Source organism: Herpailurus yagouaroundi, unplaced genomic scaffold, assembly GCF_014898765.1.
Source record: "Herpailurus yagouaroundi ecotype Mexico unplaced genomic scaffold, PumYag 183, whole genome shotgun sequence".
Taxonomy (NCBI): Eukaryota; Metazoa; Chordata; class Mammalia; order Carnivora; family Felidae; genus Herpailurus; species Herpailurus yagouaroundi.
Genome location: NW_024412414.1, coordinates 1,014,450 through 1,037,736, shown reverse-complemented (window position 1 = coordinate 1,037,736; position 23,287 = coordinate 1,014,450). Strand labels below are relative to the sequence as shown.

General features: G+C 51.2%; 1 protein-coding gene across 3 annotated transcripts in view; it reads right to left on the bottom strand.

Annotated features, from left to right (window-relative positions):
- Positions 1-23,287, bottom strand: part of SLC6A6 (solute carrier family 6 member 6) — an 88,233-nt gene that overhangs the window by 64,490 nt on the left and 456 nt on the right. For 2 of the 3 annotated variants that reach the window (XM_040491880.1, XM_040491883.1), the window contains exon 2: positions 10,688-10,725. The gene's annotated coding sequence lies outside the window, so the exon portion shown is untranslated. Of the gene's footprint in view, positions 1-10,687; positions 10,726-23,248; positions 23,274-23,287 lie in introns of those variants that run through there. The other variant, XM_040491881.1, reaches the window with a different exon arrangement.

Genomic DNA, 23,287 nt, shown 5'->3' with positions numbered 1-23,287 from the left:
GACGGCTGCGGGAGAAGTGGCCCGCTTCTCTCCTCCACCCAGAGACAAGACCTGGTTACGCACACGGACTGCATTCTGGAACCCCTGTTCCGCTTTGCAACCAAAGTGTTTTTGTGATCTTCCTTCCGGCCTTGTTCCTCATTCTATCCCCACTGCCCAGCACTCTGCCTGGTATACAGCAGGTGTTCCACGAATGCTCACCATGTGAATGAACAGATGAATCCTAAGTAAGTGACTCTACTCATTCAGCTATGAGATCCTCACAGGACAGGAGAAGGTCTGGAGGGAATAGTCCAGAAGAGAGCAGCAGGCTCCCACTGGGCAGCACCTTGTGGAAGGAGGGCAGGGCGGGCAGCCCGGGCCTGGACTAGAAGTGCACCATTCCTGTCTCCTACTCTGTCTGTGTGGCTGCAGCAACATCCCCAGGCACCCCTCCAACCCCGGCTTTTCCACCCGTGAAACAGAGAACATCAGGACTTTGACACAGGTCTCATGGCTCAGATGAAGAAACGACTGTAAAGTTCTGGGGTGTCACTGGGGCCCAGTAAGCATCTCCACGTCAAAACCAGACCTCGTAAGTCCACCGGGCTGACCCTTCGGGTGCCTGGATGAGGACGCAGGTGCCCAAGGCAGCAACGTCTCAGAGACTCACCGCCAAGGGGGCCAGGGCTGGGGCGAGAGCAGCTGCAACCAGCTCACGGGGACCGTCCGCAACTTCAAGACGCGGTTCAACCCGGTTTGCCGGAACAGCCTGAATCAATGACGTTGCAGGGGTAAGACGGCCGGGTGGACAGAGACCGCAGAGAGGACATCCTTCGCTAAGAACATGACTCACTGTATATCTGAATTTCTACTTCAACTGGACGCCCAGTATTTTATCTAGCAACCTTATTCAGAGTGTCTGGAGGGATCCCTGTTATCACCACCACCCTCCTCCCTGCCCCCGGAATCCAGCATAAAATGTGACACCCAGGAAATAAAAGGGATCAAATACTTGGGCCGTCTGGACTGAAAACTTCAACCCGAGTACAAATGAAATACCCTGGGACTGTAAGGGTCACATCCTCCCACAGGAATGTTGCTTTCTTTCTTCCCACTCAGAGGAAGCTTCTCACCTGGTACCTGCTCCTCTCACCTCTTCCCTGTTTCCATAGTTTTTCTAGGGCAGGTGTCTGATCCCAAAGATGTCCTACAGTCCTTACCTCACAGATGCCCTGAATACCACATCCACCTATCCTGATCTCCCGACAGACATTCCTAATTGATCATGGCATCCTTCCCACAGATCAGGAGCCAGCCTTACAGTCCTTATTAAAACATGGCCTTGGGCGGGGCGGGGGGGGGGGGGCGGCTCTGTGGCTCAGTTGGTTGAGCGTCCGACTTTGGGTCAGGTCATGATCTCATGGTTTGTGGGTTCGGGCCCCGCATCGGGCTCTGTGCTGACAGCTCAGAGCCTGGAGTCTGCTTCGGATTCTGTGTCCCCTCTCTCTGCACCGCCCCCCTCCCCCCACCATGCTCGTGATCTGTCTCTTTCCCTCTCAAAAATAAATATTAAAAAAAATTAAAAACAAACAAGCATGATTTCTCTCTCGGCCTCAGCAACTTAATAGACAAGAGAAAGCTCTCATGGGGTGCCTGGATGGGTCAGTCCATTGAGCATCTGACTTGATTTTAGCTCAGGTCATGATCTCGAGGTTGGTAGGTTTGAGCCCCATGTCAGGCTCTGCACTATGAGCATGGAGCCTGCTTGGGATTCTCTCTCTCCCCCTCCCCTACTCTCTCTCAAAATAAATAAACTTAAAAAAAGGGGCTCCTGGGTGTCTCAGTCGGTTGAGCGGCCGACTTTGGCTCAGGTCATGATCTCGCGATCCGTGAGTTCGAGCCCCATTCGGGCTCTGTGCTGACAGCTCAGAGCCTAGAGCCTGTTTCAGATTCTGTGTATCCCTCTCTCTGACCCTCCCCCGTTCATGCTCTGTCTCTCTCTCTGTCTCAAAAATAAATAAACGTTAAAAAAAAAAAATTAAAAAAAAAAGATTCTCTCCCTCCCTCCCTCTACCCCCCCCCCATTGCACACCCCCCCTCTAAAAAAAAAAAAAAATTAAAATTAAAATTAAAAAAAAAAAAAAACAAGGAAAGCTCTCATGCTGGGGACACGGTTGGGACAGGCAGGAAACCAAGAAAAGACTAGGAAGGAATCAAACAGAAGGCCACAGGAGAACTCGACCTGAAAACATAAATCAGAACGATGACCCCCTCACTGTGGCAAGAGGTAGGGAGGGAGGCATGGCCTGGTCACAACACAGCAGAGCAGATGGGGCCCACAGAGCAAGAGCTCAGGGGTGATGAAAGGAATGTGGAGAAATCTGGGGGTCAGAGAACACGTGTGCAACGTCATGGGGGAGCTAAGCTGGGCTGGGATGAGGAGCAGAGGAGCCATTCAAAACTGCCTCCGGCAGGGGGACCCTGGGGGGGCTCGGTGGGTTAAGAGTCAGACTTCAGCTCAGGTCATGATCTCATGGTTCCTGAGTTGAGCATCGGGCTCTCTGCTGTCAGTGCAGAGCCTGCTTCAGATCCTCTGTGTCCCCCTCTCCGCCCCTCCCCGACTCAAGCGTCTGCCCCACCTCTCAAAAAAATAAGTATTAAAAAAAAAAACCAACAAACTCTGCCTCTGGCTACTCCTAGGGATGAAGGCATAGGCATAGGGGTGAAAAACCTATTATGCAAAAGCCACTACAGACGGTGTGCCACCAAGCTGCCAGGCTGGGGGTAGGGGCCAGCCCTTAAGCACGCGGTAGACCCTACGGGGCATGAGCACCGATGTCTGCTTTATAGAGATCACCCAGCCTAGGGAAGGAGACCATCACAGTAGGCACTGGCTCCTAAATGACAGAGCTGAGATTCATGTCCAAAGCTGGGCACTGCTATCCCACGAGCTCCCCGGGAAAATGATTCTGGACCCTTGTTCTACGCATGAGGAAGAAGAGGGCCCAGAGAAGGCAAGTGACTCGTCCAAGGTCCCCCAGCAAGTTGGCGGGGACATGGGTAGATAAAGGTGGTGCCACGGGGAACCCTTTGGGAGGCTGGGTCTGAATACTGACTCAGGGTACCCTCCTTCAGGGGTGCCTCAGGGAGCCAGCCCCTCCCAACCCGAGGCTGTCTGCAGCCTTAGGAATCCAGGAGGCTCCTGCTTTTGGGAGCCTGGGTTTCTGGACTTCTTATCTGCAGGCTGAGAACAGACTAACAAATGGGAATACCTCCCAGAAACCCCACTCAGGTTTCACGTCGGCGGGCAGCTCTGCTCTCTGAAATGCCCTGCCAGTTTCTGGAAAAAACAAACAAAAAACTGTGATACTGAGATTTTTAATAAGTATATATATTTGGTCTTGCCCCCCCAAAGCTGGCAGAGCTCCTAAAATCCTTGTAATTTCCCAAGTGAGGAAAGTGATAAAGGTGTCTTTTGTTATGTTAACGAGTGATTCTAGAAAGTACCTAAGGATGGGGGCTGGTTGCTAGGAGAATCCAAGGAGGGACGAGGGGGTTGGAAGTTTCAGTCCCCACCCCCTGACCTCCACGGAAAGGATAGGGGCTGGAGATAGAGTTCAATCACCAAACGGCCAATGATTTAATCCATCGCGCTTAAGTAATGGAGCCTCCATAAAAATTTATTTTTATTTTATTTTGTTTTATTTTTTGAAGCCTCCATAAAAATTTAAAAGGACGGGGTTCGGAGAGCTTCCAGACTGGTGAACACATGGAGGGTTGGGGAGAGAGGCACTGGAGAGAGCATGGAAACTCGGCGCCCCTGCCCCAGATACTGCCCCACGCGTCTCTTCCATGTGCCTGTTTGGCTGTTGCTGAGTTATGTCCTTTAATAAACAGGCCGCTAATCTGGTAAATAAAATGTTTCTCTGGGTTCTGCGAGCGAATTAATCAAACCCAAGGAGGAGGTTGTAGGAACCTCCGATTTATAGCCAGTTGGTCAAAAGCACAGGTATAGGTGGGAGTGGGGGCAGGAGGCGGCCTGGGAGGACTGAATCATTAACCTGCAGAATCTGAAGCCGTCTCCAGGGAGATAGTGTCAGAAGCCAGTTTAAAGGCAGGACCTCCAGCAAGTGCTGGAGAATCACTCGGCGGTGTGGGGGGGAAAATCCCCACATGTTAGAATCATAACATCTCTCCTTGAAAAAACCCTCATCTGACCCCAGTTGGTGCTAAGAGCCAAGACAGGGAAATAAACCAAGGAATCCTCTCTCCCTCCACCTGAGGCCCAAGCTTTCCCAGCATAGGTGAGGCCCAAAGAGGAGGCTCCTGCTCGCCCTGGTGGTCCAGAGGCCCCAGCTCCCAGCAGCTGCTGTGTGGGACCGACTATAAGCCTAAGACGTGGCTCCCTGTCCTGACACATGGCTGACCTCGAGGTGGCCATTGCCTTCTTGAGCCTCAAATTTCTCACCTGTTACACGGGGACAGTAATAACTACGCTATAAAATAATGCAAGTATTACAGATGGAAAACCTTTCTGAGAACAGCAAAGGGCTGCACATACTATTATTGCCTGTATATGTCTATGTGCAGTCACTGTGCTAAGAACTTTCATAGTTTCTCTTCCGTGATCTTCCAACCAGAGAGGAGAGCCTCTACATCATTCTACATCAGGTCTATTTTGAGAGGACTCTAGGCCCCAGAGAGGTTAAGTGACATGCCCTGGGTCACACTGCAAGGTCGAGGCCAAATTGCATTTACACCCAGAGTCACTGGACACCTGAACTGAGGTCTTAACCACACCTCCCCTCTCTCTTTTTAAAAAAAAAAAAATTTTTTTTTAACGTTTATTTATTTTTGAGACACAGAGAGATAGAGCATGAACGGGTGGGTCAGAGAGAAAGGGAGACACAGAATCTGAAACAGGCTCCAGGCTCTGAGCTGTCAGTACAGAGCCCGACGCGGGGCTCGAACCCACGAACTGCGAGATTGTGACCTGAGCTGAAGTCGGACACTTAGCCGACTGGGCCACCCAGGAGCCCCATACCTCCCCTCTCTCTAAAGGGTATATTGATCAACCTCTGAGTCTGGTCCAGTATTCATAGCATACCTTGTTTATTGAATTTTTCTTTTCTTCCCCAACAGAGGAAGGCTCACACGCTGAAGCTGTTTCTCTGGGATGAGTTGTTTTAAATCCACTGCTCCCTAAAGGCCTGAAGGCAGCGGCTCCCCAGGGAGGGGGAACCGCTCCCTCTTGATGCCTCTACGCTGTCGCAAAAGCTTAAATTGGGGCAATCTCTCAGCATCAATGATGCGGCAACATGTGCCCAGCACTGTAAAAATGCACCCCCAGCTTCGGATAGCAATTCCAATTTTCTGAAACAGACCAATGTGTAAAGATGCCCACTCAGAGATGTTCACTGCCTTCGGTTTGGCAAGATGAAAACAGTTCTAGAGATTGGTTGCCCAACAATGTGAATATACTGAACACTACTATACTGCAGACGTAAAAATGGTTAAGATGGTTAATTTTATGTTATGTATATTTTACCACAATTAAAAATAGAAAGAAAAAAAAAGATGTTCACAGCAGAGTGGTTTACATGAAAGAGAAACTACAAACGGCCAATCTCTCATCACTAGGGGATTAATTAAATAAATGATGGTTTCCTCAAACAAATCAGAACAAATTAAGAAAGGGGGGGGGGTCAGCAAACCTCAGCTCCTGGGCCAAATCTAGCAGGTTATTTTTTGTAAATAAAGTTTTATTAGCATAGAACTACACCTGCTCATTTGCATATAGTCTAAGACTGCATTCTGGCTACAACCGCAGAGGCAGGACAAACTCCACTGAGATCAGTGGAGGCAAAACACATGGCCCCGAAGCCCAAAATACATCCGATCTAACCCTTTGAAAAAAAACCCTGCTGACCCTGACTTAGAAGACCAAAGACCCAGAAAAACGCTTAGAAATATGTTAAGGGGTGGGGGCGAGAAGTTGGCTCCCAAACATTGCTACACTGTGAATTCAACTTGAAAAGGAAACATTTAAATAATGTATATTTACCCACACGTTTATAAATGCACTGTTAGATGGTTATGTTTGGACGGCGGGAACAGAGATAAATTACATTTTCTTCTTTTGACTCCTCTGTGCTCTCCAAATTTTCTGTATTAAAAATACATTACTGAGGCGCCTGGGTGGCTCAGTGGGCTCAGTGGGTCTACTCCTGATTTCAGCTCAAGGACTTGAGATTGAGCCCCAGAGTCACGCCCCCTGCTGGGTGTGAAGCTTGCGTAAGGTTGTCTCTCTCCCCTTCTGCCCCTCACCCCTGCTCACAAGCTCGAGCATGCGCCCGTGTGTGCTCTCTCTCTAAAATAGAAAAAAAAGGGGGGTGGGGCACGTGGGTGGCTCAGAGTGTTGAGCGTCCTGCTTCGGCTCAGGTCATGATCTCACGGTTCATGGGTTCAAGCCCCGCATCGGGCTCTGTGCTGATGGCTCGGAGCCTGGAGCCTGCTTCAGATTCTGTGTCTCCCTCTCTCTCTGCCCCTCCCTTGCTCACAGTCTGTCTTTTTCAGTCTCTCAAAAAAATTTTAAAAATTAAAATAAAAACAAAAATTTGAGGGGCGCCTGGGTGGCGCAGTCGGTTAAGCGTCCGACTTCAGCCAGGTCACGATCTCGCGGTCTGTGAGTTCGAGCCCCGCGTCAGGCTCTGGGCTGATGGCTCAGAGCCTGGAGCCTGTTTCCGATTCTGTGTCTCCCTCTCTCTCTGCCCCTCCCCCATTCATGCTCTGTCTCTCTCTGTCCCAAAAATAAATAAACGTTGAAAAAAAAAATTTTTTTTTAAAAATTTGGGTCACCTGGGTGGCTCAGTCGGTTAAACATCCAACTCCCGCTAAAGTCATGAACTCATGGTTTCTGAGTTCGAGCCCCGCATCGGGCTCACCACTGTCAGTGCAGAGGCTGCTTCAGAACTTCTGTCCCCCCCCCTCTCTCTGCCCTTCCCCCACTCACCCTTGCTCTCTCAAAAGAAAAAAAAAGATTCTCTCTCTCTCTGCTCCTCTCCCCCGCTCCTGTATGTGCTCTCTCTTAAAGTAAAAGATAAAATAAAATAAAATAAAATAAAATAAAATTAAATTAAATTAAATTAAAAAATAAAATAAACAAGATTCTCTCTCTCCCTCTGCCCCTCAGCCCTGCTCATGTGCCTTCTCTCTCTCTCCTAGAAGAAATGATAATTATGTGGCCCAATAGAATGGCTAATGTAAAGTGACAAACATGTTGCAGTATAAATGTATCAAATCAAAACGTTTTAACACCTTAAAACTTATAGAATGTTGTGGGGCACCTGGGTGGCTCATCTGGTTAAGTCCGATTTCGGCTCAGGTCATGATCTCACGGTTTGTGCGTTCAAGCCCCGTGTCTGGCTCTGTGCTGACAGCTCAGAGCCTGGAGCCTGTTTAGGATTCTGTGTCTCCCTCCCTTCCTCTGCCCCTCCCTAGCTCATGCTCTGTGTCTCTCTCTCTCTCTCAAAACAAATAAACATTCAAAAAAAAAAAAAAAAAACCTTACAGAATGTTGTATGTCACATATATCTCAACTTTTTAAAAATGTGTCACTTTTATAATCAGGACAAACAGTGAATACCATTTTCTCACTGCCTGAGCCCCTCCAGGGAGGGGGTGATGAGGGGTCACAGGTCTGCTGGAGTTTACAACCTGGAGGGGTGGGGGGGGAGGGGACAGGGTGAGGGAGAAAGCCCTCTGGGAATTCTTACAGCAAGCCCAGAGAGGATTCCCCTCCGGCTAAGGTTACCACAGACACCCCAAGGGTGGATCGGATTTTCAGCTGAGGCAGGTTAAGGGCGGGTGGCTCCTGGGGATCTGTCCAGGGAGCTGAAATTAGAACATGTACTAGGGTGCTTGGGACTGACTGTTAGGCCTGTTGACTTCAAACCTCCACTGTGACGACAAAGGGGTCATCACAGGAAAGGCTGCCTGTCTTTCCAATCCTCTTGGGGGCATTTATTGCTCCACTTTACAGGTGGGGAAGCTGAGGCTCTGAGGAGTTCAGGGACTCCCCTCCCGAGGTCACACAGCTGGCAAAGGACCGAGACAGGATTTGGATCCAGGACTATCTGACTCTCCAGCTCCACGGACTTTCCACCAGATGGGTGGTGCCTGTCAGGAATGATTTTTTTTGGCCGGCTCCTTAATAACTCAGTCTGCTGAACAACTGAAAATCCTCCATACCTCAATCATCTCCCAGCCGTGCACACCCCGTGAGGGGCTAGTGAGTAGTGATTATCACCCGTCCTCAGATGGGAACCTGGAGGCCTCAGGGAGGAGAGCCACACACCTTCGTGCCAGGTGGGGCTCCAGCTTCAGAGATGACAGTTTCTGTTCCCTGACAACACCCTCCCTCCAGATCCTGCTGCCTGCCATGTCAGATGGCCAACGAGCCCTTCCATAAAGAGAAAACTTAGAGGGCAGCGTGGAGGAGGCGTCACACAGACCCGAGAGCAAACCCGCTTCTCAGCCTCCACTGGCTCTCCTGTGAAATGGGTTCCCACCAAGTGTGGATGGATCAGCAAACCTTGGAGGAGAGGAACGGTGACCCTTTGTTGCCTATAAAGCCACCAGACCAGATGGGGGCTGGGCCCCTTGCACAAGACTCTTTATCTGGAAGCAGAACTCAAACTCCAGCTTTGTAGCCACAGGCATCTGGCTTCCAGGCTGCCCCGAGGCTACTCATTAACCAGTGCAAGGCCTTGGGAAGGGACCAGACTGGGAGTCGGCTTCAAGCCCAGTGGGAGGGGAGAGAAGTGCTGGATGGTGTGGATACCGGGGTCAAAAACCTGGGGTTCAAATCCTTCCTAGCTGTGTGACCTTGGGGGGGGGAGTCAATTCACCTCTCTGCACCTCAGTTTCTGCATCTGTACAATGGAGCTAATTATCTAACTCATGAGGGTTACTTTGAAGACTGCAGGAGTCTATAAAGTGCCTAGCAGTACCTGATACAGAGTAAATGTTCAGCAAATGTATCTGTCATTTTTACAAAAAGAACAACAACATCCACATCCTAAGACCGTTGTAGGATAAAATGAGCTCCTATGCATTAAACCTCTCGATGCCATATCGAGCATGCTGTTAAAGAGTTCAATAAATGTTCACGATAATTCTTATTGACGTTTGTGACAAATATGGCAATGACTCTGGAGGCTGACATGGATGGGAACGTTTCCATTCCCACTCAGCAGCTGGCCAGGGAGGTGTCCTGAGCCCCCAGAGATACACCTGCCTGATTTTCCATGTCTGATGTCACAGCATAAAGAACAAGTCTCCAGAAGGTGAGGTGGCCTAGCGGGGGGTAGGGAGTGGATTACAGGGATGGAATAAGGTCTACCATGGGCAGCGGTGGGCCAGGGTCCTCAGGATCTTTCTCCTAGTCCTGGCTTCCTAGGGGACCCCAAATCTACCAAACTCCAACTCGGGACCAGTGGGAGCTTGGCCAGGGCACTACCTTCCTCCCCTCCCCCCCTTCCACCCCCAAGAGAAATTTCTGCCCAAGAAGCCAGGGTGTTCAAATTCCAGAGCAGAGTCTACCAATGGGCCATGAAATCAACTTAAAGGGTCAGGACTATCATTTTTATAAAAGAGAACGGAATACAACAGAGCCCTAAAGAGGGTGAGGATGTGAGTTATCCATGAGGCTGGTTTCACTTTCATCTGTGTGTGTACATGGGAGCTCAGTGGCATCCTGCTGTAAATCTATTTCTTACTGAATGTCATAATGAAAAAGCTTTGAAAGCCCCAATAGTAAGGATGTTTTAAACCAAGGTAAAGAAGTCATCTGCAGGAAAGTCAGGTTCCTGCCCCATTAAACCCCTTTTAAAAACACTGTGATCCTGAACTGGGACGGGGGGCGGGGGGGCGTGGGGGGGGGCAGCTTCTGTAAATATGAGACAGTCAGCAAAATGTCATTAAGGTCTGTAGATTAGATAACAGAATTGTGTCAATGTTAAATGTCCTGGGGTTGATAATTGCATGTGCTTATATAAGAGAATGAGTGGCCTTGCTCTTACGAAATACATATGAAGTATTAGGGGTAAAGGGGCATCATGCCTGCAATTTATTTCCTAATGAGTCAGCAAATAAAAAAAAAAAAGAATATTAACGTGACTATTTTTATAGCATATAGAGAGAGATGAAGCAAACATAGCAAATGTTAACAATGGGAAAATCTAAGTGAAAGGTATACAGGAGGTCACCGTATTATCCTTGCAACTTTTCTGAGGGTTTCCAATTTTATAAAAATAAAAAGTTTAATGAAGAGACAGTCGGGACACCAGCCCCAAGTCCTGGAGCATCCTAGCTGTGCTGGGAGCCAAGCATCTCACCCTTTTACATGTGCCCGACCCCAATCCTCACAATTCCCCATTACCACTCGCTGGCAGAGCCAGTAATGGGGTCCAGGCCAGACTCCAAAATCAGTGCTCAGCATTTGTAGGGCTACCTCCCTGGCACAGTAGGCATGCAGGCGGCCAACCTGGGCCATAAACCCACAGCCCGGAGGTGACGCGTGGACGAGGTCCTGGAGCCCTAGGGGTTCTGTTTCCTTCTCCTAGAGCCCGGAGAAGACACTGAGATCCTGAGTGCCCCATGTCGGTGAGACACCAATGCCATGAGAAGGTCAAAGGCCACTTACGTTTTGGAGGCTCCTCGGAAAGGGCTGTTGTTCTGGACCTATTACGAGAGGAAGCAAAGAAGGAAAGAAGAGAAGATCTGGTCAGGTTGTGGCTTACATGACACCCAGAGCCTTCTTCCATGTGTGACCAACTCAAACATGCTGGGAGGGGCCAGATCAACACCAGTGGGGCCAGGGCTGGGAAAATCAGGGGCTCAGACACTCATGCATACACGCACATGCTCGCTCTCTCTCTCTCTCTCTCTCTCTCTCTCTCTCTCTCTCTCACACACACACACACACACACACACACACACACACATCTCCAGGATGCAGGGCCCTTCAAACTGTCAGCAGCAAGAGCCACTGGGGCCCTGTCCCTACCCAGCAGCCTACATCCCTGGGAGCCCCGGGCCTAGCCATGGGCCCAGCTCTGTGAATGGCTGTTCCCTGTGAGCACAGAGACGTGATAAGGCAAGACAGAGGGGCTGAGGAGGCCCTGGGGGCCCCAGATTCTTGGGAGAATACGGTAACTCATCGACTGGCTAGAGACTCTGAGAATCATGGTGCCAAGGAAATCTGAACTTCGCTGAGCCAAACAGTCCCCAAATGTGATTGACCCCAGAAGGCTTTTTTTTTTTTTTTTTTTTTAATAGAACACCTCCTGTTCTTTGGAACTCAGCTTAGGGAAAAATGCAAATGGGGGAGGATCACCTCTCCCTCTCACTCTACCAGCAGAGCAGTGCTGGAAAGCTCCCTGGTTTCCTAGAATATAAAAATGCAGAAAACCAGGAAATGGCTTCTTATCAACTAAGATCTCACATTTCAGTGAACATGTAAATGAAGGGTAGAGAAGGAAAGGGGGGATGGTGGGAGGGCAGAAGAGGCCGCAGGGTGGGCAAGTCTTTCCTCACCATGCCTCAGGCCCTGCCCTTGGAGCCCCTTCCTGACAGAAACATGGCCCCAGCAGTCTATGGAGTTCCCGGTCCCCCAAATTACACAACTTCATTGCTACGTCAGGGCCCCCATGGGCTCACGTGGGTGCCCACTGTGTTCAAGGCCCTGTGGGGTAAGAATATTCAGTCAATAATTTATTAAGGGGTCCCTGGCTGCCTCAGTCGGTAGAGCATGCAACTCTTGATCTCTGGGTTGTAAGTTCGAGCCCCATGTCGTGTATAGAGATTACTTAAAAATAAAATACATTTTTAAAAATCATGGGGCACCTACTATGGGCCAGGCACTGCTTTAGGCGCTGGGAACACAGCAATGGGCAAGACAGCTGAGGTCCCCGCTGTCCTGGAGCCCAGAACCCCACAGAAAGGGCCAACATGTGACACAATGCCTCGGAGGCTTCCCATGGCATCGCGAAGGCTGGGGTAGATTAGTGATGCCTACCACAGGTGTAGGTGCTGTGGCGCATGTAACCTGCCATCCTGACAGCAAGGGAAGAGGGAAAGGGGGAAAGATGAAGAAGCATGTTTAACGCACAGTTATAAGCATAATATTAAGGGAACCAGAAGAAGGGGTATAATTCTATCTGGTGTGAGACCATTGCAGTTGCGTGAGGGCAGCCCAGCTCAGGAGGAGGAGGAAAAGAGTGGCACTAAGTTCCTGTGGGGACAGCCTCCTGGCACCCGTGGCCCTTCTTCTGGCGACAGCCTCACATCTCTTCCACCTGGAGAACCATGCACACCTACTCTCAGCCCATAGGGCTCTGGGTGGGCATGTGAGCCAGGCCTAGCCAACCAGAGAGGCCGTGACAACTGGCTCAAGGATAAGGGCTTGACCAAGCGTGGACAATGAGAGTGATGACAGGGGCTTGTGCTAAAAATATCGTGAAAAAAGAAGGCTCTTTCGGGGCCCCTGGGTGGCTCATTCAGTTGAGTGTCTGACTCTTGATTTCAGCTCAGGTCATGATCCCAGGGTTGAGGGATCAAGCCCGGCATCAGACTCCATGCTGAGTATGGAGCCTGCTTAAGATTTCTTTCTCTTCCTCTGCCCCTTTCCCCTCCTCCCACACTCTCTTAAAAAAAGAGGGGGTGGAAAAAGGCTCTTTCTAGGCTGAGACGGCTATGCTGGGACAGAAGGTATCCTATGCAGTTGAGGGTAGCCCAAGGAGAATGAAGCCAACACAGAAGCCTAGGAATGGAGAGAAAGAAACGGAGGTCCAAAGACCTGGATCCCGCCCGCCATGCCTGAAGTATGACCCGGGGTTTTCAATTAAGAGTCAGTAAATGTTCTTTCTCTTTTACATTCTTTCTTCTTCTCCTTCTCCTCCTCCTCCTCTACATTCTTTCTTCTTTACATTCTTCTTCCTCTTCTTTTCTTCTTTATATTCTTTCTTCTTTTTCTTTACATTCTTTCTTTCTTCTTCTTCTTCTTCTTCTTCTTCTTCTTCTTCTTCTTCTTCTTCCTCTCCTCCTCCTCCTCCTCTTCCTTATTCTTCAAGTTAGTTTCAAGTGATTTCTGCAACTTGTAACTCTAAGAATCCCGGCCTACGCCCTGTCTCAGATGTGCTGTATAACTTTGTGCATGCCCCTTTATTTTACATTCAGGTCATCAGAAAAGTGGGGCACAGATGAAATGAATCTGAAGTCCCCCTGCAACCCTGGTACTCTGGCTACCAAGAATGTGCAGCAAAGGGTAGGACTGACCCTCCCTGACTCCTGGGCATTTGGCCTGAGATGGAGAAATCAGCCGTTCTCAGAGTTAAGCCTTGAGGGCTTTGTTAAACCAGAGTGCTGGGCCCCACCCCCAGGGTCTGAGTCAGCAGGTCTGGGGTGAGGCTCAAGATTCTACCTTCTTACAAATTCCCAGGTGATGACGTGACCGTGCATCCTGTGACCACATTGTGAGGACCCAAACTCCAAATCTGTTCTCTTCCCAATCGCCTGGGGCAGGTGCCGGGTGCAAAAATAAAGCCCCAGCCACGCAGAAGATCTCAGCAACCTCAGCCCCTCCATCAGATCCCCAGTTGCAAGGATGAACCAGTATTTAAACAATGACGCACCAGGTCCCAGCTCACAGCCCTTCCAGTGCCTACGCTTCCGGCCAGCCCTCCACCCTGGGATTCATCTAAATAACAAGGCTGTAAGACTGACAAGGAGCCTTCTTGGGTTCCGGCAGGCCCCACACTGGTCTTCCAGGAGCTGGGAGCATCCCCGGATGGCTCGTCACACCAGGCAGCAAGACCCACTTCAGACCTGATCCTGACACACTGCCTCAGGCCGCCCTGCTGTCAGCGCTGCTTGGCTGGCCCTGGGTTCTCCCTGATTTACATCCGACTTGGCTGCCTTGAAAAGCCTCCTGTGGCTTTTGGACCGTGGACACCGTTCAGTAGAAAACGGCTTCCCCACCAGCATCCTTTCCAAGGTGGCTCTGGCCCAGAGGGCCTGGCCTGGCTCAGCGGCCTCCCAGCTGTGTGACCTTGGGGGCAAGTTACCTGCGGTTTCTGGGGCTTTGACTTTTCACAAGCAAAATGGAAATCATCGTGTCTCTTGTGATGGTTAGGGAGACGATGCTCACAAGGCACAGGGGCTGGTTGAGGAAGTAGGGCGGGCACCCAAGAGCTATGATTTACCTCCTTTATTCAAAGCATGGTCTGCAGACCAGCAGCAAGAGCACCGCCGGAAGTTGGTTAGAAATGCACAACTCAGGCCCTCAACTGAGTCCTCCTGCATGGGAAGGGGCATCTTAAGCTCTCAGGTGACCTCTACAGCTTTCAAGTCTGAGAAGCACTGCTGTGCGTTTACCATTATTATGGCTGTTGCCATGTCCCAGGACAGGGCCAAGATGTAGCAACAACCCGCAGGCGGGTCAGAGGGAAGGAAGAGATGGAGGGGGAAGAAAACTTCTCCCGCGCCTCTCGGCCTCCCCACTAACGACGAGCCCCTCCACGGCTCGGGTGGGTGGGGGACCGCTGCATCCTGCGATGGGCCTTAAAGAATAGGTACCGATCACCCACTTACTTCACTCACAGGCTCGGCCAAGCTAATGTGATCCACTGAAAACATTCCAGGTCTCAGACCGAGGGCTTCCGGCGGCCGATTAGGGCTGCCCTCGGATCCTCTCTGCAGAAGGCTGACTCTTTTGCATTCAAGGAGGCAAACGGCCGGCCGGCCGTCTGCCTGGAGCCCGCAGCCCGGAACTCCCGGCAGAGGCTGACAACAGCGGGGCTGCCTGGGAAGGTGCGTGACTCCGCCCGACGTAGGGGTGTGCCGCGGGCTCTTCGCGGAGCAGCGTGGGGGCTGCCTGGATCTCCCCAGCTCCGGCCTCGAGCTGCCCCCGTGGAAACACGAAGGTCTGCGCTGGAGGGCTGTAAACACGAAGCCGGCCTTCGTGAGTCTCTCTCGCACGCGTGCGCGCCGCACTGCCAGCCCCGTTGGATGAACAGAGCGGAATGCTTCCACCTGCCCGGGGTCCCCTGGCAGCGCATTTCCATGCCTCCAGGGCCAGGCCAGACCCAAGGAAGCAGCTAGGGGGTCAGGGGCGTGTTGAGGGGGTGGCCAGGTGGGACGGCAGTGTGTTCAGAGACACTAGGCAACGGCCAGATGCAGCCGCAAAATAAATAAACCCTATGCTGAAAACTACTGGCTCGATTATACAACTCCGTGTGGACAACACAAAACGTGCCTGTGGTCCAGAGCTGGCCCCGGGAGACCATTTTGCAGCCACTGGTACTGTTTTTTCAGGCCTGGGGCTTGATCTGGCAACCAAAGTCTGGTGCCCCACGCCGCTGCGATCATTCATTAAACCATTTTATAGTCAGCTCCATGAGGGAGGGTATGGCCATGCTTTGGTCTGAATGGCTCACCTGCCACATCCCCAGGGCCCAGAACCAATAAATATGGATGGTGACGGGTGAATATAATTTTCAAGCCCGGACCCACTCAGTTGTTTAAACTATAGGCTCTCATCTCAGAATAGATGAAATCAGCCTTCAGTTGTGTGCTGAGCACCTACTGTGTGCCAGGCCCTCTGCTGGATGCGGGAACATCTATCCCTCCCTCCCCGGCTGTGCTCTCAGTCAGATGAATGGATAAAAGGCAGCACTGCAAAGATCTGAGCTCTGTCCTACAGAGGCTCCGAGCAAGGTTAGATTATGTACACTTTGTCTCATCTGATCCTTTTTGAGTACTTACTATGTGTCAGGCACAGTTAAGGGGCTGAAGGAAAGCTTCATGAAGCAGGCAGCTTCAAGCTGGCCCTTGAAGAGGGGGAATAATAAGAGAAGGGAGAGGGGCACCTGGCTGGCTCTCAGTCTGTAGAGCATGTGACTCTTGAACTCAGGGTCTTGAGTTCAAGCCCTATGTTGGGCATGGAGCCTACTTTGAAAAAAAAGAAGGGAGGAAGGGCCTTGTGGGCTGAGGCATGGCAGAGCCAAGAGAGCCCCAGGCTCATTTTAGGAGCAGAAAACAGCCAAATCACGAGGAGAGGGGAAAAGTGGTAGCAGATGAGCGTAAACACTGGCCAGGAGCCAGATTCTGCAGGGCCTCGAATGCCAGGCTAAGGCGTGTGGACCTGATTTCATACAGCACTAGGGAGCCACTGAAGGCTTTTGACAAGGAGAGTGGCATGCCCCCACAGAGCGGTGCCTAGGAGGAATAGAGGCTGGCAAGAAGCCTGTTGTCTCAAGCCGTAGGGATATCCACCCAGAGAAGAGATACCAAGTGCCATCTGGTGAGAGCACGAATGTCCTTGAAATCATGGCCTGAGTCTTCCCTGAGGCCTAACTCAGCAGCCATCATCTCCAGGTGCCAACTGGCTATGGGGCAAGAGGGCAGAGCCCTCATGACCACCACCTTCCGGTGCCCTTCACCCACTAAGCATGACTCTGCTGAAATACACTTCACCCCCCCCCCCCCCCCCCACCCCCCCCCCCCCCCACCAGGCAACAGGCAACTTGGCCTGGGTTAGAGACTTTCTGCCAGAAAGGGGATGGTGGAACATGGCAGTGATTGGCTTAGCACTTTTATTGTGTGCAAAGAGCCAAAAAGCCGTGGGAGGGCCAGGACTCTCAGAAGTCCCCCCCAGCCTCCCAGCCTCCATTTAATGGGGAGGCTAAAGCTCCAAGGGACTAGGGAGGACCCAAGTGAGCAAATCTAGAGCTCAGCCCCGGCCCTCTAGCCCTCTTACAATTGCCTTGATTCTATTCCACAGAGCTGCCCACGGGAGCCAGGAGGTCCTGCTTTCCAGGAACCCCCATTCCGGATTCTGCAGATGTCTCTTGAGCAACCAAGTGCTAAGGAATCTTTTGGATCAGTATGGCTTCGTCCTCTCACCCCCTTTCCTATTAGCTGTGATAAAATCAGAATATGAATTATGAATGTGGCCATCAAGAGTCTGAAACAGGTAAAAACCCTGCCCTTAAATTTACCTGTTTAACGTAATCACTGAATGGAGCCTGAGTCTGGGGGAAAAACTCGTTTGGGAACAATGGCCCTTTTGATAGCTGATCAGCCTCATTCAGACCTCACTCTCCAGATCCAGAAAGTGGATGGGCGGGGAGGCTTAACTCAAAGATCTCAAAGTCCCCACACTTTTCCCCCTGCCAATGGACCACTCTCCCTCAGACCTTCCATGCTTTTCCCTGCCTGGACCTGGACTTTTGCCTGCCCTTGGCATGAGCCTCTGGAACTGTTCATTAACCTCTTCCTGATACAGATCTTCTCCCCTCCTGTGAGACTGAGCCACTTGAGCACAGGGGCTGTTTTATTTACTTATCCTTGCCCTCCTGGCCTTGGCACTCAGCCTGATACGCAGTAGGTGCTCAGTAAAGCTCTGCAGTGCCGCCAGTGGAGTAAGGGGGGGCTCTGTCTCATTCTAATTCCCTTTCCTATATCCCAGCTGTGTGAGCTGCAGCACAAGTTACTGTCCTGCGACCGGGTGAACTCATCCAGAAGATGGAGGGAAGAACCCCCAAGTCAGGCACAGGGCTTAAATGCAGGAAGGGAGACAAGGCATCTTGGGTGCTCAGTAAGTATCAATCCTTCCCACCTCAGCCTGCTGAATGGCCTCGGCCTGCTTCTTTAAGTTCAAAGTCACCGGATGGGAGCTTTTCATTCACTGAGCTGGCAGCGCTTGCGGTGACTAAGACAGGCCAGACTAGGTCAGTGATTCCCAAATGCAGACTAGCTATTCAGGGTGGCCTGGCAGGTCTGTACGTTCTGACAAATGGCGGTCCCACAATGGTCCGTTGTTTGAAGAGTGAGTGGCAGAACCAAGAACAGCACGATGCCATTTTCGATAACAACACCACAGAATGAGAGCCAGCTTGCTGGACACGTCCTAAATAGCCCCAGATCAAAGAGGACCTCAAAACCGAAGAGAAAACTGACCTAGAAAGTAATAAAAAGGAATATATATGTCCACGTAAATATCCAAGGGATTCAGTTAAAGCTGTATGCAGAGGAAAATGTGTAATCTTACCATTATCAGAGAAAGAAACAAATAAACAGAGTGAAGATTACAGTGCACTTTTTTTTTTTTTTTAATTATCTTTAAGAATCACTTTTAGTAGGTGCGCCTGGGTGGCTCAGTCGGTTAAGCGTCCCACTTCGTTTGGCTCAGGTCATGATCTCACAGTTCATGAGTTCGAGCCCAGCGTCAGGCTCTGTGCTGACAGCCCAGAGCCTGGAGCCTGCTTCGGATTCTGTGTCTCCCTCTCTCTCTGCCCCTCCCCCGCTCGTGCTCTCTTTCTCTCTCCTTCAAAAATAAATAAAAACATTAAAAAAAATTTTTTTAATGAATAAATGTTAAAAAAATATTTTAAATCACTTTTAGTTGATAGTGTTTTGTACTGCTTGAGGTGTATTACTTCTGTAACTGAAAGAATCCTTGACAGTTTCTCATAAAGTTAACATATATCCACCCTACAACCCAGTCTCACTCCTAGAGCTATGGAAAAGATAAGCCCACTAGAAGACTTGTACAGGAATGCTCATAGCAGCTTTATTTGTAATCATCCCAAACTGGAAACACCCAAATGTCCATCAACAGGTGAATGGATAACAACAGATAAATCCATACAGTGGAATACTACTCAGCAATAAAAGGAAGCACCTTCTGATACACTCAACAGCATGGATGGATCTCAAAAACATCAAGCAGAAAGAAGCCAGACACAAAAGCATAGAGACGACACAAGTCCATTGATACAAAGTTCTAGGCTTGGCAAGACTAATTTGTGGTGACAAAAATCCGAAACTAGTCGCCTCTGGGAGGGGAAGGGCACAGGACGACTAACTTTCTAGGGGAGCTGGGAATAGTCTATTACCTTGATCTGGGTGGTTAGTTACACAGGAATATAAATTTGTCGAAACGCATCCAACTGTAACAGAGTCTTTGCATTTCGCTGCATATAAATTATATCTTAATTCAAAGAGATTTTTTTTTTTTAAATCACATGGAAATGTTTAAAATACAGATTCCCCATGGGGATCAATTCAGTGTGTCCATGCTGGGCCTGGGAATCTGAATTTATAAAAAGTAACTCAGGTCATTCTCCACCTAATTAGACTCAATGCTGCCTGACCCCTACCCCCTATACTTCCCTTCCCTTTTATTGTTTTGGGTGATTTTTCTTGGGTATATTGGTTTTTATAAGGCAGTTGGCAGACTCGCAGAGCTTTAGCAACAGGACAGCAATTTCCATTCTTTCTCCCCTCTCTTGGACACCCCAAACCCCTGCCCCTCAGCTCAGGTTTCCAAACACAGCCTCTGACCAGGTGAGGTGGGAAGAGAAACCCCAACGCCCTGTCCAGGGGGCAGACGTTACTCACCCTAAAGACTCCTGGGCTTCATGCTTCCAGGGAGGTCAGAGCCAGTAAGTTAATGGCCTGTGTACCTATTAAACTGTATGTCCAGGCCTTCACCCTGTGTTTACAAAAAGAGCTCAGGGCAAGAGTCACTGGCACAGAAAACGCTTTGTGCCCTGACCAGCAGGGGCCCAGCTGGCCATCTTCGGCTTCCTGGACCCCAGCCTAGTTCCTCACCTACCGTCAGGGGTCTTCTGGGCTCCTGGGTTGAACTGGCTTCTCCACTGCTGCCCCCAAAGCCAGTCTGATGCAATTTCTCTCCCTGCTGCTGCCCTCAGAATAAAGCTCAAGCCCATTTACCCAGTGCCTCCTCCCCTCTACCGCCTGGCTCCTGCTCTCTCCAGCAGGGACCCTGCAAGGCTTATCATGATGGCTATTTCATGCCGCCGTGCCTTTGCACCTGCTATACCCCCTGCCCAGAATGCCAGCCCATACTGTTCTTGTACTCACAGAAAATGCCAGCCCTGACACCACCCCCTCCAAGAAGATGAAGTCTTCACAGCATGCCACGGATGGCGTGGTCACTGTCCTCTCTCCCTCTGGGCTACGAGCACCTTAAAAGCCAATATTCTACCCCAGATCCAGTGCCCAGCCAGAACTGACCTCAGCTAGGTTACTTAAACAACTAGATGAGGCACATTAAAAAAGCTCTCTTTGGGGTGCCTGGGTGGTTCAGTTGGTTAAGCATCTGACTCTTGATTTTGGCTCAGGTCATGGTCTCATGGTTTGTGATCGAGCCCCACATTGGGCTCTGTGCTGGCGGGCTCTGGGCTGGCATCACGGAGGCTACTTGGGATTGCCTCTCTCTCCCTCTGCTCCCCCGGCGGGCCCCCCCCCCAAAACAAACAAGCAAACAAACAAAAGAGCTCTCTTTTACACTTGAAGGCCACCCTGGGCATGTCCACATCCACAGCTCCTCCCCAGAGCCCATAAATTCAAACAAACACTTGGACCAAGATAAGGTGGCCAACACAGAGGAGTGAGATATAGCCCCAAAGAATCTGACTCTTGCTTATGACCTTCTGCCGAAGAGAGTGACCAGCCTGCACCTGCGGGGGTCACCCTGGGGTTCCGAGGTCAGCCCCGTTCCCGCCCAGATCCCCACCCTGCTGTGGTGAAGCTGCACTCTGGTGCTCCCTGTATTTGTCAACTCTTTCCTATATACAGGAATGTGTCCAATGTAATTTTTTTTAATGTTTATTTTTAAGAGAGAGAGGGACAGAGAGACAGCCGCGCCAGCAAGGGAGGGGCAGAGAGAGAGGGAGACACAGAATCTGAAGCAGCTCCCAGCTCTGAGCTGTCAGCACAGAGCCTGACGCGGGGCTCAAACCTCCGAACCGTGAGATCATGACCTGAGCCGAAGTCAGACGCTCAACCGACTGAGCACCCAGGTGCCACTACAGGAATGTGTTCAGTGACTCACAGGGGTCTTATTATTTCAGGAACTTTGGAAACACTTTCAGAGTACAGCTCCCAAGTCCTGGACAGGCAGACAAGTTGGGAGTTAGAAAACACCATCACCAGAACCCCAACTGCCTCCTGGGGACTGACCCTTGTGTAGGAAGAGTGGCACAAAAAAGGGAGAGTGTATAACTAGGGACAGAATTGAGGTGCCAGTGGGCCCCAGGCACCCACCCTCCAACCCTGAGGACTGAGGCATCTGTGACTCTGCTTTTCCCCAGGTCCCAGCCAGGGTCCAAGTTCAACACTTCAGCACAGCAGTGACTAAAGCTCCACAGGGCCAAAAGTCACGGCTGGTCAAGGGAAGACGCCCAAAGCCCACTCTCGTCACTATCCAATCAAGGCAAAGTCCTCTAGGCAGCTCTCAGTTTGCTGATCTCTAAAATGGGCACTTCCCACTCTGGCCTCCCGACTCTGCAAAGCAGATGTGACCCAATCACTGCAGGACAAGTGGAGAGGAGGGAGATGAATGGGGCAGAGGAGGCTGACTGCAGCTGTATCATGGGCCAGCACAAGGGTATCCCTGAAGGACAAAAGCTCAAGAGTGGACCTTGGCCCTGCCACATACCATAGTGACCTGAGACCTCGTGATACCCTCTAATCGGCAGCTACGAAGCCGAGCCCGGCTTTACAGCTTACCGCAGGCTTATTCACTCTCATCTCCCTCAATCCCCTCAAGGACGCAGCGAAGCCGGCATTGGCGTCCTTGCTGCCCAGACAGCCAAGCTGAGGTTCAAAGAGGCCAAGAGTATCTCCCAAGGTCACCTACCGACTAAGACACAGTAACTGAGGCACGGTAACTGAACTCAGCTCCCTGGGGACATGCTCCTGCCTCTCAGTCCCAGTTTACCTCATAACCAGTCGACTCCACCCATTTTACAGATGTGGAAACTGAGGCCAAGAAAAGGTTGCACAAGGTCAACCGGGGGCCGAGCCAGGCTCAAGCCCAGGCCGTTCTGCCAAGCCCGCTCGGTGCTGGGTTCTCAGCCGGTGCCCTCGGGCATCCCTCTAATCCCCCTCAACACCATCCTGATTAAACTCCTTCCCCCACTCCCACCCCCGTACCTGCTCATGCCCACCCCACACTCTTCAGGATGACTCCCTGGTCGAGAGGGAGGCAGGCGGTTGCTAAGCACTCACCCGCTCTTTCTCACAAAAATAAACTCCTTCTGGCTGGGAGACTCTGGATGAGATCCCCTCCCTTCTAGCCAAGAAAAAAATTAAAAAGAAAATTTAAAACGACTTCTCCATGACATTTATTTGAACGCCAGCAGTGCCAAAGTGTGGGCCAATTTACCGAAGTCCAAATGGAGCCAGCCACGCGCCACTAACCCTCAGCCCAAAGACCCTCCGTTCAAGTGTCTGGGCAGTTACTGAGCTGATTTATTTCTCCAGGCCGGAAATGGGGGCTCGGGCTGCCTCCCAAGCCTTTGGGGCTGGTCCTAGGGGACACCAGGATCTGGCAGAGGCTAGGCAGTGACCAAAATAGCCAGGCCGGTGGCCCTGCCCGGCACACACCTCCCTCTGAAGGCCGGGGAGGGTGGCCCACAGGTCCCCCCCTCCAGTTTAGGCTGAAGCTTTGAGGCTGTCAGAGGAGGTCCCCAAGATTCTCTATCTGGCTTCCCTGGTGGGAGGGGGACGAGAGTCTCTTGCTCGAAAGAGGAACCCTCAGAAGGAAGCAGAAAAGGCTAGAGGAGGATGTGTCCTGCTGTCCCTGCCTGCTGCCCATTTGGCCCCCAGCTGTCCCTCGGGGCCTCCGTCCTGCCACGCAAGACGGCTGGACGTTGGCACCGCCACCTACACGCCACACACGGGCAGCACCCTTGGAGCCGTGCCCCCCTATCACCTCTCCCCACTCGGTGCCTGCCCTGGAGAATCAGCTCTGGCTGTTCCGTCCTCCAGGCACCGGGGACACTCCCTCAGGTACTGCCGAGAGGACACACAAGTGCCCGCAAGCAGGGGCCCTGAGACACAGCCACACTCTAGGACACACACGTGCACAGCCAGGTACTCGGAGACACAGTCACATACACACAGGTCCACACCAGACACACACCGGGACACACAAGTGCACACATCCAAAGACACACTGACACAGCCACACTCAGGTATCAGACACACCACAATACACAGAGACGCACAACCCAAGACAGAACAGCAGTCACACACGGAGACACACAAGTGCACACTGCTGGAGAAATGGAGCACCACCCACCCTCAGAAACACAGACACACACGGGGACATGGGGGCACAGACACCCAGTGAGACGGAGACACACACACACACACACACACACACACACACCTGCCGCCTGCACGAAAAGCCCAAGCCCTTTTCGCTGGC